The sequence below is a fragment of the Parus major genome, chromosome 7, assembly GCF_001522545.3.
Source record: "Parus major isolate Abel chromosome 7, Parus_major1.1, whole genome shotgun sequence".
NCBI lineage: Eukaryota > Metazoa > Chordata > Aves > Passeriformes > Paridae > Parus > Parus major.
Window position 1 is genome coordinate 7,162,917 of NC_031776.1, and position 6,271 is coordinate 7,169,187.

Below are 6,271 nucleotides of genomic sequence, written 5' to 3' on the forward strand. Positions count from 1 at the left end.
TCCAGAACTGGCTTACTTTCCCCATCCTGTTGTTTTGTGATTGTAGCCAAACTTCTGGCATGATTTATTTAGCATGATGTAACTTAAGAATCCCTGAGTCATCCTCAAACACATCTAATAATGCCTTGTATCACTTCCTCAGAATGGTCTTGAGAAACTGGTTTTTCCCCTTTTATTAACAGTGTCAATTGTAGATGTAACTAAAGTCAGCTGAATAAAAAAGCACTGATACAATTGATACAGTCAGTACTACTGAAGTGAGATATTCCTCACTATTTTATTGCTTAAACTTTTACTCAGTAACAGTTTTCACAAGCAGTGATATATAATGACTAAATAGTTTATTAATGTATCTAACAAGTAGGAAAACATACTAATATCCTCCTATTCTGAAGTATTAGCAAGGAGGATTAGAATTTTAATTTTTTTGTTCCTGATTCTGTCTTTTAATAAAGAGAATTAGAAGACCAAAATGGCAATAATCATCCACTGAATATTTATTTTTGTTAGTTCAGTACAACATTTGCTTGTTGTCCTCTCCCAATGTGAAGGTTCTCAGAATTTATAATAGCATATGGAGATCTCCACAGAATTATCTCAAGTAATTCACTTCAGTGCTGAAGTGTGATCCCAAGAAATGCTGCACACATTCAGTGAACTACAGAAATAAAAGTTGCTATTGTCTGGACCATCATGTTTGGCACCAGGTCACAAAGGTTGTCCATGTAAACCACTGAGAACCCTGCTGGGTGCCCCCAGTTGGCTGTCCTCTTTATCCCTCTTTTCTGGTGTTAAATTTGTCAATGCATACAAAGTTATCTTCAGCAAATATGTGACGCACTGGAAACGTATAGACTCAGAAATCAGCACCCACCCTGAACACACAGGCACAACTTCCATGGTGTGGAGCTCTGTGCATGTGGAGGAATGTGGCGAGGGTTGAGGAGAATGCTGACCCGTGCTTCAATTCCTTTGTGACATTTGAGAGGATTTGCCACAAAGTGCTGAGGTTACTCACATGATCTTCTAGCACTTCTGTTTCCATGCTCTGATACTGATCTAATCTCTGTCCTCTGTGACCAAGTGGGAAATGCCAACTAGATGGTAGAGGCAACATGAAAAAGTAGTACAAAATCAGCCTGAAGTTACAGCTTTCTGCTGAACATCCAGCTATCAGCCTTGGTCTCTTCTGTTTGCTCTGTTCCATTTAGATAATACAATATATTTTAGCACAGCTAAGCAGATAAAATGAAACTGTACATGTCTATATAGCCCTGAACTTTGACTGGTAACCTGTACTAAAATTCCAAGTAAATAAGCAAGTTACTATTTTCTTAATGAAAATTTTCTCTCTGTTAGCAAAGCAGAACTGGGTAAGAATTCATTCTTTGTGGAAGGAGGACATACCTAAGCAATCACATTAAGAAAAGGAAAATCTCTTTTCTAATCAGGTTGCCTTTGGTGTGAAACCAAAGACTAGGCCTCCTCTGGTCTGATTCTGCTATTCACAATGTCTGTTCCTCCTTGTGTCCACAGTCACAAAAAATTAAAGAAAATAGAGGAAAAAAAACAGTGTGAGAAGAGTTTCTTTTCCCTCTTTTGTCTGTGATAAGCCTTATGATACAGATTCAGAAGAAGAAATGAAAGGTGATGAGATGTATTTTGTTCTTTTGTAGCTACTGCGACTTGTGCATGGAGGCTGTTGGTATCTGCCAGCAGTAGGCACTAATCAGGGTAAGAAAGAGAAGAAAACAAAAAAAGCCAAAGCATGACTGTACTTCTCTGACAACTGGAAATCCCTGACAAGGCTATCCTCGGATAGTAAAGGCATTAAAGGTATAGTTAAAGCTCCTTGATGTGTTCAAGACAAAAATAGCTTTATAATAAGATATAACAGAAACATTGTCTTAAAGTAAATAAATGCTTCCCAACACATACAAAGTTTCTTGGTATTCAGGAGGGAGAAGAAGCTTTTCAAAAGACATTCAGGAGACATTCTTGTACAAAACCTTTTTCCCTGGAGAAGCCTTTTTATTTTCCTTTGATAGGTAAACTGCTATTTTGTGCATTTCTCTCCAAGAGCTGTCTGTATTTCGAGTGCCCCACTGTGTGCAGTGGTTGTAGGAGAGTTTCATACCATCCACGCAGTCCACTGATACCCCTGATGAGAATAAGCTACTGAAATTTGCAGGGGGTTTGCACAAAGCTGCTGTGTCTGTGCTTAGACAGCCACCAAGGGAGCTCCACAGCCTGGATGGGCTGCTTGGTGTCTCTTTGGTCCCCAGCTATGTCACAGTTTGCTCCCATCAGACATGGCTAAACAATGCCAAGGCCAGTACAGGATGACAGGGAATACTATATAGCAGTCAAGCAAATAAAGCCAAAACTGTCCCAAAGAATGGATTCTTTATCTTATTTGGTTATCTTTAGAAGACAAATGGACTGCAGCACACTTCATACTGTAAACAGTAACGTTGACTGGCCTTACTCCAGTAGCAGCTGAACAAATATTTCTGATGTGGACATCTCCTACTCCCTTTTTCCCAGTTGGACAGACCACATATTTGTACAACTCCCTGTCAGTTCTTTTATGTGATGTGGTCAGCCAGGGGAAGGAAGCTCCCAGAAATTAAGGAATTCACACATGGCATGTACTTTTTAAGCATCCTGAGAACCAAACTGTGCCTTTCTAGAAGCAGGTCAAGGAAATACACAGTCCTCCAAGTTAAGAGTTGCAACTCTTACCTAAATCAGCAGGATATCAACAGCTAAAGGAGCTCAAGGAAGGAGGCTGGATACATAAAATGGAGATACATAAATGGAGGCATAAAATGCAGGAAGGCGCTGCACAGGAATATTATGTGAGCATTCTGAAAAACAGTGAAGATCTGCTATATTAGTGCTTGTGGTAATTGTGAAGTTTTGGGACTACTAAAAAAAAAACCCTTAAATTCTTAAAAAAGCTTCCTGAACATTTTACTAATCCTGCAGAACTACTTTTAAAAGCAAATCCAGAGCAAATGCTTATAAACTCAAGGCAAACAGTAAGACTAGTCCACTGCCTCAACAGCAGTTCTAGAGGAAATATTGAACTGGAAGAACTGGAGAAATACATTACATGCAATTGGAGAAAAACAGAGCTGGAAAAATTGGTACCAGCTCTTGAAGATTCAGGATTGGAAACTCCACAACTTCCAGAGTTTCAAGCATGCTGTGAACTAATTTGGCTAATGCTTGTCTTCTCAAGCAAGATTTCATCCCCTTTTATACAGGCAGGTATGGTTAGCATGTCACCTCTAAATGTCCTGAATTTTTTCACTCACTTAACAGAATTTCAGAATGGGTAAGGGTAGAAGGGACCCCTGGAAGTAATTTAGCCCAATATCCCTGCTCAAGTAGGGCTCCCTAGAGCACTTAGCACTTCCTAGAGCTCTGGCTGCAGCTGTTATTGTTCTGACTTCTCTCTGGTTATCACTGCTGTTCAAGACAGACACAAAGAAAAACTTGGATGCAAGTCCCCATTTTTTTCAATTTCAAACAGAACAGCATCCTGTATGATACAGTTAATGAAGCCTACATGCTATAGATCCCATTTATATTTATTTTTTCACATTTACTTATGTTTTTGGGATTTTTTGTTATGCTATAACCTCACAATTACTTTCTACAACAGTGGATAAGCATTCCCTACCCAATATTTGAGGAGTCACTTGGTTGTGCCTTGCACTGAATTTAATGTTATTTTTTTTCTGGACTACTTCATCAGTGCTGTTGGCAGTGGACATGTTGAGATTACAGACATGACATATTTTCACCCACTTCTTTCCAAGGATACAGAACTTACTCAATCACACTGCTCTCTGCCACCTCCTTCACTTCCTGACAAACAGCTTTTGAACCACTCGGTTAATTCCATCTAAATATGATGAAAGAGAAAGGTCACAAAAAAGTTTCGCACGAAAGTTTGACTTCAGCAGGTGTGCAGAGGAGCAGCCTGCAGCTGTTTGTGCTGGCTTTGGCAGGGCACAGGCTGCCGGCCGCTGTTTGTGCCGGCAGCCGGTTCCCCCCTCCCGCCGAGCGCTCCCGGGCACCGCAGCTCGGGCTCTGCTCTGCTCTGCCCGTGCACCAGGGGAGGGGCAGCGCTGCGGGAGCACCTGGAGAAAGAGACGGGATTACCCGGGACACAAGTCGAGCTACGGCTACTGCAGCTGCCACGGGCCGAGCACACGCACACAGAGAAAGGCACGCTTCCTTCGCTGCTGTGCTGCTCAGGGCAGAGCTCGCCTTCAGACTGGAGTAGGGTGGCTCTGGGGTGAGGATATCCTGTTACAGTGTCTCCCTCCCCACTGACATGAACAATAACTCACCGTGAAAAAGTTGGGGTGTTTTCTGAGCCACTCTTTTGCTGCTGTGGGTGAGGTTTCTTGATCTTAATGAATTACGCTTAGGTATCTAGTGTACCTTCTCTTTCCCTTATCTGCCTAAGGAAGGGACTCAGATTTTCTGAACATAACTTTTGCATTTTACAAAAGGATTAAGAGCTCAACTCTGCATGTGTGAAAACAGATTGCTCCATCACCCTATACCAAGAGTAAAAAGCACACAGTTGTATGCTTCCCTTGTGACCACAAGGGAAATAAAATTTAACTAGAAAGAAATATTGACCCACACAAGGACAAGCTGAAGTATTTGAAAAAGCATTATTGAGCAGCATGCACTTTGTCCATACTCCCTGCAAGCCTTTAAGTAAATCTTGATCAGTTTTTTTCTGCCCTTCAGAGGGGCAGAATAGTGTCTTTTTTAAAGCAGGAGCCAAAGGCATAGTCTTATTCCAGAAATAAAATCATTTTTCTTACACTATGCAGTTAAAGCACTGACAAGCAGGAAAGAGAATGTGTAACTGCAGAGGGCAAGACAAAAAAGGGCTATAACACTTGCTACTAAGTTCTCTAGTACTAAGTGCTTGAGAAAGACATGAATGTGGTGTACAGCACAATATATCCCTGGAGAACCTAAAAGTAGGCCAGCCTTGAAGCAGATAGAAAGACATTACCACCTCCAGAGTCCCAGATTCAGAAAAGCTACACCCACTAATTGCACTCTTCCCTAGCAGAAACAATCTTTACTCTGATTCCTAGGCCATCCACCATGTACTTTACAGAAGCAAATACGGAAGTGACTGTAGTATTTTAAAATTACTAGATATGAACTTACTCCTTTGGAATTTATGAATTTGATTTCTCTCTTGAAGAAATAAAATAGTTTAAAGTGAAGGGTCTGAGTTCACCCGTTTTCCTTTAAGAAGATTCAACTTTCATACCCTATTACCAGTGCTCACATTATGAAAATGCTTTTGAAAACAAAAGTAGTTAAATATTTCAGAGGAGAAGGATACAATAAAAAATATACAATATGCCTTGCCCTCCACAGGCAGGGCTGATATCTCAACTACCTGGTAAGCCAAGTAGTGCAACAAGCAAACAAACAGTGGTAGATATCTCCAATCATTTTACCTTTGGTTGCTGAGCAGTAAATTCCTCAGGGACTTAAAAAACTCAGAACTTTGCAAAATGTTTACAGCTGAGTACAAAAACCCCCAAAACATTGAAACAGTCAAATAGTAAATTGTGAAGGGACTTCTTCAGTTTAAAGAAGTATTCTTTACCTATTAAGTACACAATACCATTCACAAATATTTTTCTCTGTACTTTTATATTTACAGGGGTGGAAATGTGTATCTACATTTTTCAAGTCAGTATTCTAACACTTGTCACAATTAATAAGTGGCAGTGAAGAAAACAAACATTAACAACTGGGGACAAACTATAAAGGTCTGTTTCTAGGGAAATCTGAGTTGAAAGAGGAATCAGCTCAGACAGCTCCCAGTGAACCAATGCAACATCCTTCTAAAGATCAGTCCTATGTGCAAACATATCCTAAGTCCTAAATACCTAAAGCCAGAAGCAGTCCTATATGAAACATTCTGGATTTAGTCTTGAAAAGTACTTGACTACTAAAATTTGACCACTCCTATACCTAGAGTTCTCACCTACAGGTTGCTGCTACAGGAGGCCATAATCTCAAAATCAGTATGGTAAAGGTACATGGGAAGGTAAAATCATTTACTTTCTGTGGCTCAGCAGCCAAGACACAAAACTGTTCTATAGTCAATGCAAGTCCCAGGCTGAAGTTACAAGACTTTCATCTATTTTGTCTAAACTTACCACTGTACATGGTAAATAAAAAGCAATTCACCAAAGAGTTACAAGGT